The 8,522-nt window shown below is 46.6% G+C and overlaps 1 long non-coding RNA gene across 1 annotated transcript; it reads right to left on the bottom strand.

Annotated features, from left to right (window-relative positions):
• Positions 1-1,367: 1,367 nt before the first annotated feature.
• Positions 1,368-3,684, bottom strand: LOC135306074 (uncharacterized). Its single transcript, XR_010366943.1, has 3 exons — positions 3,169-3,684; positions 2,554-2,707; positions 1,368-1,710 (listed from the first exon to the last, which is right to left on the bottom strand). It is a non-coding gene; the product is annotated as an uncharacterized LOC135306074 (long non-coding RNA).
• Between the last annotated feature and the right edge of the window lie 4,838 nt (positions 3,685-8,522).

The following is an 8,522-nucleotide window of genomic DNA, read 5'->3' as shown; positions in this document are numbered from 1 at the left end:
GCACCCATTTCCTGATGTGCCTCTCGCAGTGGGGTGTTCCCACTGCTCCAGGGACCCAGCACAAACCTTATAGCCCCACACCAACACACCCCCAGGAGCTGCAGCCTTCCCTTCAAACCTGGGCACTTGCAACAGCCACCTCTGTGCTGAGCTGAGCCTGTTTCTCCCCAAAACCAGGTGCTCAGTTTATCCTTGAAAAGATTGACAATAGCATTCTTGTCTTCTCCAAAAGAGCCATCATTTCACAGCTGTCATCTCCACACTGAGACTTTATTCCCTTCAAGTGTTCAAGGACACAGGCAGCACCAAGGAAGGCGCTGAAGTGAGTCAAGTTGAACGCCAAAAAGCTCTCAGCTCCCTGAGAAAGCTCAGACAAGGGCTAGAGAAAGAATTAATGCTCCCATAACTGGCACCTAACAGCCACAGTGCAAGTGAGAAGTTGGTTTTGGAGAATGAAGAAAAAGCACTAAGTAATAAAAGGTGAGAAAAATCCATCACTCCAGCAGGTAAATGAAGGTAAACCACATGAAGAATCAGAAGAAGATGGAGGGGAAAGAACCCACCATTAATAGTGTCCATGACACCCAGCGCCAAAACAAGCCCAGGGGATAAGCAAAGAGGTAAGCACGTGCTCCAAACAGCAGCAGAAATGAAGGGAGAGCTCTGGAAGGAACAAAAGAAAGAGGCAGCCTGAAGAAAGGAAATAATGCCTTCCCACGGGTGTTTTGGTTTTTTCAAGTGAGAGTCTCTTGTATTGTATGGTGGAAACCCAGAAAAATAATGGTCAGGAGAAGCATGGTTTATTGAGAACATTCCTGCATAGCAGAAGAGATACAGCCTTGTGCAAATGATTCCATGCAGCATTCACATATTTAATTTATTCTTTTCCTCTTCCTGGGGATGCAGAGTTGCTTTATTTACTCCAAGCAAGATTTTCTCCCTCCTCCCTGGCAAAGAACAAGCTGCCATCCTGACAAGTGCTCCTGGCTTTACTTAAGGATCATCACACCCATGGTAAGGAGAGTGGAGCAGGTTAATTAATCACTTGTTCCAATGATTAACTTGCCCAACTGCCAGGTTCAAGAGCCCCAGAGTGCCTCAGGTTGTACAGGATCACAGAAGGAAAAGCTCCATGGAATTAAGCTGTTGCCACACTGGCCCTCTTTGCCTGTCAAACACATTCAGCTGCTCTTGCTCTGCCCTGTCAAAATCCCCCATAAAATACAAGTGACAATCCCTCATCACCTGTGAGAAAGCACAGCTGGGTTCTGCTCAGGGCATTTCAAACTATGTGGGGTAGTTGTGACCTCCCCTTGCAAAGGCAGCATGTCAGGAAAACCAAAAGTTTCTTTTCATGGACTCACCACACTCAGGACACCTTCCCCTCAATCAGGTTGCTCCAAGCCCCATCCAACCTGGCCTTGAACACTTCCAAGGGTGACACAGCCACAGCTTCTCTAGAACCTGTTTTGCTCCTCCCAGGTCTAAAATCATACCCAACTTAGCAGCCTCAGGGATAGATTTCTATTCATTAGCTGCATTTTTCTGACAAAGAAATATGGCAAACCTTGTTTGCATCTAACTTTGCAAAATCAACACAAGCTCTTCAGAAAAGGCTGCGGCCCACTTGTCTTCTTTTTCCCCATTTGGTGGAACATTTTCATTCTGTTGTTGTTTGGAGCAGTATTTTAATCGATCTGGCTGAGGCTGCTGAAAATAGTACAGCAAGTTACTTGTGTGAGGGGTGGAAAGGGATGTGCTCTTGCACATCCAGTGTTTCTGTTGTTGGAAGTCTTCAATCCCACCTCTCTGGTGGCATGAAATAGGTGTTACTAATCCAATTTCTAAAGTATCATGCATCGAGCTGACACTATTTGAAGACTTAAAAAGAAAGCACCAATTTAAACAAACCCCTGCCCCTTTCCATTTTCTCTGTTCCACAGTTGATGACAGAAGACAGGAGAGAAAGACTGTTTTGGGAACAATGATTTCAGAACTCTACAAATAATATCAAACCTGCTCTGCCACACTCTCAGCTGTTACAGCCCCAAAAAGCACCGGTTGTCTTTGCTCACAGAGTCACAATTGTGGTGGGATTTCTACCACACCACAGGACAGCCAATTGTTGATTTTTTTCCTGGGAATAAATAGAGCACTTCTGGGTAGCAAGGCAAACATGTGCCTCTTGTAGTGGCCCTTGAAACTGGACATGTGAAATGAGGTAGACAAAGCCAAAGGCCAGCTGAACCCGTGATCTCTGAATGGATCTTCACATTGTTATATTTGCCCAATTATCCCATCAAAAAAACAAAGCAGAATTATATGTAAGGGCAATTTTAATTAAATAGCTTAAAATATATAAATTTGAATACACTTGAAATATTGACAACGTAATTTGGTTAAAATAAGGGACAATTTGGTTTTAATAATAATGCATAAGCAAAAATAACCGCCCAGGGTAATGCAGGGTACAGAGTTCAGGGCTTGACCCCCGTCACCTCTCATACAAGCTTGCCAAGCCAAAATTCCCTCTTTTATCTTGTATGTCATTACCATCTCCTCCTATTTTCGGTTTGTCACACTTGTATCTCCACCCCCATCATCACCTTTACCACGCATGCGCCACCATTTTTTAGGTGGTCGCACCACTCATTGGAGGTCATCCCTGATGAAGGCCTCTCCTCTTCCTCGATGTATTTTGATTCACCTTTTGGAATACACATGCGCAGGAAGATAGTATAATGTAAGCCAAAGCTAATATAATATAAGCCAATATTATGTTCCAGCATCAAAGCAATAAATCTCATTTATAATTAGCATTTTCATGATGTCCCACCAAATTTTCCTATCTTCCAACTAAATTTAGTAATAGTTATCTCTTGCTTCCTGTTCTGAACATCTGCAGGAGAAGGGCTGGGGGGAACCCCTCCTCTCCCCTTATTTCTTGGCATTATGCCTTTAACTGTTCTATTATTTCAAAATATTAATTAGTGTATCAATATTGATTACTGTTTCAATTGTATCAACATGAATCACACCTATTTATTACACTTTGTCTCCTGTAATAATGATTAGGTGCATTACCTTGCTTCTTTTTGCTTGTTGCTAAAGCCAAGCAGGTAGTGTTATTGAATGTATAATTTAACTTTGCATTGCATTAACACTCACAGTAAAATAAGACCATTCTTCCCATTGGTTTCTGTGTTCTTTAAATCACCCCAGTCAGCTGGCTGAACAGGTATCAGAACCTGATGAAAGCCAGGCTCTGCTGTGATCTAGCTGGGCCCCATGGAATGCAGAGGGCCCCTGTCAGTCCATGGAACCCATGGAAGCAAGGCTCAGATGTGAAAAAGGCGTGCACCATGGAACCCAAGAGCCCCTCATGGAACCAGGGCTGCAGTGTGTCACCGAGGGAGGGACCTCATGGCAGCAGGAGAGCATTGTGAGGCTGTGCAACAACAGGGCACCAAGGCTCCACTGTGACTTGACAGAACCCCATGGATGTGAATGGCCCCAAACCAGGCCAAGAGACACTTCCCAGACAAAGTCCAAGGAAGGGGATTTACTTTATTCAGCACACCAGGTGTGCAGGGATATCTCCTCCTGACAGCGCACACAGGCACACAGCAGATTACAATATACAGTTATACTCTATGCATATTCATGTTTCTCCTCAGAAAAGGTGTGGTTATGCAAACGATTTCTCAGTACTCATTAGAATCATTAGCATACACGAGGCACAGGCGCAGTGCACACTGGTGGTGGCACTGAGGAAGGCTCCGCGTCTTCCTCAGGGGTCTCCTGATGAAGGATGGACATCTTCATCACCGTGCCCTTTTCACCTTTCTCCTTTAGGCATGCGCAGTCTCTTGTTGGCTGTTTCAGCAATTTCCTCACTGGTTTTAGCAAGCTCTGCCCTTCGTTTCTGCCAGTTTTGTTCCCTATTTCTTGCCAAGTTTCATCCTGTGTCTTTAGCTTGTGGCTGAATTTTTGCAAGCTTCCTTGTTGGGTGCAATGTCTCTTATTCTTGCCCAAGTATGCCTAGGCACAGTGCTTTTAACCCTTTCACAGCCACGGACTGGAGAGCCACTCCTGGACACTGGGAATTCCTGCAGGTGCCTCCACCTTTGCAGCCAGTGAGGCTCCAACCTCGCTGTGAGAGGCCACAGGTTTTACAGTGTTAAACAAACAAGCTGACATCACTGCTAGTGTGGGAATAACTGGTTTAATTCTCCTGTTTGGCTTCTTCCAAAGCCTGGCCAGGGCTCAAGGAGGAACCAAGGGAGGTGACTTTGATCCCACAGCCCCAAACAAAGCCAGATGGGGCCTTGCTGGTTTCCAAACACAGAAAGGTAAATCCATATTTCAGCAGTGAACACATACAGAGATCATATTGCTAATAATGATTCATTAATGAGCAGATACAAAGATAACATCTGGTTGGAAGGTTTATCTAGAGCTCAGCTTTGGCTCAGGGCCTGTTGTTCAGGCCACAGTCAGGGCCTGATGAGGCCTCAGGGCTTCAATCAGTGCTTCGACCTACAGATGATCTGCAACCTTCAAAACAATTTTTTCAATAATAGAACCTTAGATTTAGGTATTAGGCATAAAGGCATCAGCTCTTGTTCTTCAACTAAGTGCTGTTCAAGTTCATTACTCAGAGCTATAATTTGCATTCCTTTAAAAGAGCCCTAATTAGCTGCTCTTCTCTGTTCTTTATAAAATGCCCCTTTTTTCTTGAGACTATGTCTGTTTTTAGACAAGTCTCAGTACTCCATTTCCAGCACAAGGTGTCACAACTACTCTAACATGGATTCATAACACACCAAGTGCTCACACTGCAATGATCACAGTGACTGCCACAAATGCATTTCACAGCAGCTTCCAATTTGGGAGCCAATCCCACCAGGAAGAATTTTCTTCTTTCTGCCACTCTTCTCCTGATCTTTCTATCAAGGAGATTGCTGATTGTTGGACCTCAAACCCAGCACTGATAGACATCCCTGCAACATTCCTGTCCTAGAATAGCCCAGGTTCCTCCCTGGCCAGCAAGCAGATAATCCAAGGCTGTGTGGTTCTGCAGAGCCCCATTCGTGTTTGTTGGAGCTCACAGGATGTACTATTGGATATTTTCATAGCATAATTTTTTACTTCTTCTAATAATCAACTTAGTTTGTTAATGTAAATTGGGGGCAGCCGTGCACAGCCAGGGGTTTCCATTTCCCCAGTGGGCCATTGTTAAGGGCATGGAGCACATCTGGGAGATGGGGTCTCCATGGGGACAGGTTCCCATCTCCTCATTATGTCAACTGCTCTTTTAACAAACCTTCACCCATTCAACCAATCCTGCAGCTTGTGGATTGTCTGGGATATGAAAAACCCAGCAGTCTTAATCACTGTATTTTTCACAATAACAGACAAAGCATTCCGCATCACAGTATAAAGAAATCCTATAAAAAATGCCAATTTCATACTTTCCTCCTTTATTCATTACACACAATTCACAAAGTTTACCACTGACATTTGGGTCTTGGCCAGTCCTTTTCTCCAGGGTATTTAGTGTTTACAGTGAGCAGCCAAAGCTGACAAATTATTGTCAGCCTTATTACACATTAGCAATTTTTAATTATACAGATATAGATTATTGTGTTATATTATATATTATTATTATTATATCACTTGCACAAACAAACCTGAGCTCAGGATTGAAACCTTCTTCTGTCACTCCATGTGGCAGTGTTCCAACAATAGTTTTACCTTCAGTTGGTGCTGTTTCCAATGTGTCATTCACAAAATTCACCCTTGTCTTCCAAAAACACAAGTTTTTTTCCTTATTCCATATGTAATTTTTGGATGCATTTTAAGACATCCAAGGGTTCAGCTTCTTTTAACTGACTGCCCCACTGCTCACATCTGCTCTGACCTCAGCCCATTCCAGAGCCAGCCAACTCCAGGGAAGGGCTTCCCATCTGGGAATTTCTGATGGCACTGATTCCTCACATTCACATTTAAAAATAACATTTTCTTGTCATCTGGCCCGACTGTGCCAGTTTTGTTTTACCAGTGGGCAGGGTCAGCACCAAAGACACAGACTCCAACTGAAGGAATCAGTGTCATTTACTGCAGCTCAAAGCAGCAAAGAATCACAAAAGGAGCAGCTCAGCAATGCACCCAATCATCACCACCAAAGATTGCCTGCAATGATTAAGAAAGATCCTGCACCAGTTACCCTCAGACTTCACCATCCCCCAGATCCACACAGCAGCTGGGGGAAGCTGTCACAGCCAAGGGCTGCAGAGCCACTCCTGGACACTGGGAATTCCTGCAGCTGCCTCCAGCCACAGGTGAGGCTCCAACCTCGCTGGGAGAGGGCCCAGCTCTGACAGTGCTGAATGAACAAACTGACAGCACTTCTAGTGCAGGAACATCTGGTTTCATCATCCTCTTGGGTTCCTCCCAAAGCCTGGCCAGGGCTCAAGGAGGAACCAAAGGAGGTGACTTTGATCCTTCAGCCCCAAACAAGGCCAGATGTCAGATTTCATGGCCTTGTCCAGTTTCTAAATACAAAAAGGTCAATACAAATTTCACTAATGAGTGGCTACATCTATCACAGTGCTAATGACCATGCATATTTCATCAGTGAGCAGATACAAAGATAACCTTTGGTTGGAAGGTTCATCCAGAGGCCACCTTTGGCTCAGGGCCTCCTGTTCAGGCCTCACTCAGGGCTGTTGTCCAGGCCTTGGCACTTCAGGGACGTGGTTTAGTGCTGGGTTTGGCACTGCTGGGTGAACAGCTGGACTGGATGAGCTCAGAGGTCTTTTCCAACAGAAAGGATTCTGTGATTCTGTGATTCTATCTGCTGAATTCAGCTAGGTCCATGTTAGTAGCACTCATTTGCTCAGAAAGTCTCCGCTTGCTCAGCTCTTGTGGCCTGAGGCTTCAGCTCCTTCAGCTCATGGTGCTAAGCTGCTCATGCTGAACGAGACGACTCAGAGAGAACACAGTCCATCCAGTTCCGTCTGGGACACTGGGAGGGGAGGGTGTGGAAACAGAAGCATTGTTTGTTGTGGCCTTCTCTCTGCCCTTCATGCATTTCACTGCTTTGAACCAGCCAAGAGCTGTTTCCAAGAGTGCAATGGAGCAGCTGCTCCTGCTCCCAGGTCTGGCTCTCTCCAGTCTCTGACCTTGCCTGGTTTTGTCCCTCTTGCTGTGCCCTCTGTTCCCCCAGGGCTCGGTGGCTGCTGCCCAGGACTGTGGGACTGGCTCAGATCCAGTGGTCGAGACCCTCCTTGCTGTGGCCTTGGAGCTGCCTGAGCTGCCTGGGCCTTGGAAGCTCCCCAAGGACAGGGAGTCCCCAGCTCCGTTCCTTGCACAACCTCCAGGAGCCCAGGGCTGCCATCTCAAGTCCCTGCTGGCACTGGGGGCTCCCAGGTGCCTCAGGCTGCTGTGACACTGCTGCACACAGGAGGGAAGTGGCAGGGGCTGTGCTGAAAGTCAGCTCCATGTGCTGCTGCTGCTGCTGTGGGGTCATTTGTCCAGGCCTGCCCCAGAGTCAGGGATCAGATCCAGGCCCTGCTGCTGCTCCCTCGGGATCAGCCCCAGTTTGGGTGTTGCTGTCAGGGCCAGCAGGAGCGGTGGCTGGAGCAGCAGGTGCTGACAGTGCCCCAAGCCCTGGGGCTGGAGGGGTCCCTGGGCTGGGCTGGGAGGGAGCTGCCCCTTGTTCTCCCTCTGCCCCAAGCAAAGCTGGGCCGGGCACAAGTGGGGCAGCACAGCCACCAGGGAGCCTGCGAGTCTCTTCCAGCCCTGGCTGCTCAGAGTCTGGGCCTTGGAGCTTCAGGTGGCCAAAGGCAGCTGCTCCTGGTCCCTCTGTGTGCCCGTGTTCAGCAGTGCTGCTCCATCAGTCTGTGCCCAGCAAAGGGGAAAAGCCTCAGCCCTGCAGGGCCAGGAGCTGCCGGGCTCTGCCTGAGCAGCTCAGCCAGCAGGAAGGGAGCTGCTCCACACGGGAACCAGGAGCAAAGGGCTGCAGCACCTCGTGCTGGGGCAGAGCCTGAATTCTGAGAGGGAATAACAGAGTTATTCATGTGCATTGGTGCGTCAGCACTGCAGGTGCTGTGCCTGCAAACACCAGGTTTGAGATCTGCAAAAGAATTCTGCAGCTCTTGACTGGATCAGGATGTCAGCAGTGCTGAACTCCAGCTCAGTCCAAATGAAACACTTCACACCTCTGCTCATATCTGCTAGATTTTTTTCTTAAGGGTATCCAGAGAAAAGTAAACAGAGGAGGAGCCTACATTTTCATTGTTTATGAGAAATGTTTCTCATTTTGCTGTACATTCCTCTTTTGAGTTCTCTGTTAAAAAAAAAGGAAAAAAATATGAAAGATAAAAACAAAAAACAAATGTGTAGTGAAAATCTTCTCTAACTTTGGATTAAGAGGTAACTGATCTTTTTAAAAAGAGAACTCAGTTACTTTGTAAAGGTTCTGATGGCATGGATCCATATTACTGACCTCAGCATCA

This window comes from Passer domesticus, chromosome 8 (genome assembly GCF_036417665.1).
Source record: "Passer domesticus isolate bPasDom1 chromosome 8, bPasDom1.hap1, whole genome shotgun sequence".
Classification (NCBI taxonomy): domain Eukaryota; kingdom Metazoa; phylum Chordata; class Aves; order Passeriformes; family Passeridae; genus Passer; species Passer domesticus.
The sequence above is the reverse complement of the archived record's forward strand: the minus strand, read 5'-3'. Positions and strand labels throughout refer to the sequence as shown.